General features: G+C 30.3%; 1 long non-coding RNA gene across 1 annotated transcript; it reads left to right on the top strand.

Annotated features, from left to right (window-relative positions):
* The first annotated feature begins 48 nt into the window (after positions 1 to 48).
* Positions 49 to 980, top strand: LOC119191207. Its single transcript, XR_005113397.1, has 2 exons — positions 49 to 127; positions 782 to 980. It is a non-coding gene; the product is annotated as an uncharacterized LOC119191207 (long non-coding RNA).

The following is a 980-nucleotide window of genomic DNA, read 5'->3' on the forward strand; positions in this document are numbered from 1 at the left end:
CAGTTATGTCTGGCCCGGTTCTCTATGACCCTACAAGCATAATGAATGACGCTCTGACTGTGTGTCAGAGAGAAGGCTGGATCAAGCTTGCATTCTATCTTCTATCATTCTTCTTGTATCTATATGGGTAAGTTAAAACTCTCTTATTACTTATTTAAAGTATAATCAAAAGAATTGAATGACTTATCATTATATATGAAATAGCTATGTTGTAGTGATTTAACTCACTATTGGTTGGTCTGCAAAAACTGATATACCAAAATATTTATTATAATTTTAAAATCATAAACTCATACTTACACTAAAACATAATAAATTAAGTATTATAAATCATTATGAACACAATAAATATACTATTTTAAACCTGTTATAAACAATACTAAATTGCTACAAATAATGCTATCAAATGTATGCATTATGACAACTCTATTTACATACATTATTGTGACATATGCAAAGATTAAACATTCAAGCAGCAACTGACATGTGCATTGTCATGTGATATCTTATTTATTGAGGTAAGGTGTAATAATAAACATGCACTATCCACTGAACTTAAACACTATTGTGATTGTATGTTTTATTACTTTGTAGTCACATTGAAATATTTCCAATGTACCTCTTATCACTCACACACACACACGCACACAGAGAGACACATATTCCATGTGGGTGCAAGAGGTATGCATAGGACAACCAGGGCAGTACCTATTAAAAATTAAAATTTAATTAGATATGATATATTGTCCACATTTACATTTAACTTTTCTTTTGTTTTCAGAATGATAGTTGTATTAATTGCAGCATAAGTATAGAAGAGATATAAGTGAGAACATGTTTATACATCATTAAGTCATAATTTATTGTTAGTCTCTGTAGAAACGGCTGTACGGTGGGAAAGCGAACAAGCGCAATGGCTGTCAATGACTGTAATGTGCACATGAAGTATTTTGATATTAAAACATTTAATATAGTGTCAA

Source organism: Manduca sexta, unplaced genomic scaffold (assembly GCF_014839805.1).
Source record: "Manduca sexta isolate Smith_Timp_Sample1 unplaced genomic scaffold, JHU_Msex_v1.0 HiC_scaffold_1189, whole genome shotgun sequence".
Lineage (NCBI taxonomy): Eukaryota > Metazoa > Arthropoda > Insecta > Lepidoptera > Sphingidae > Manduca > Manduca sexta.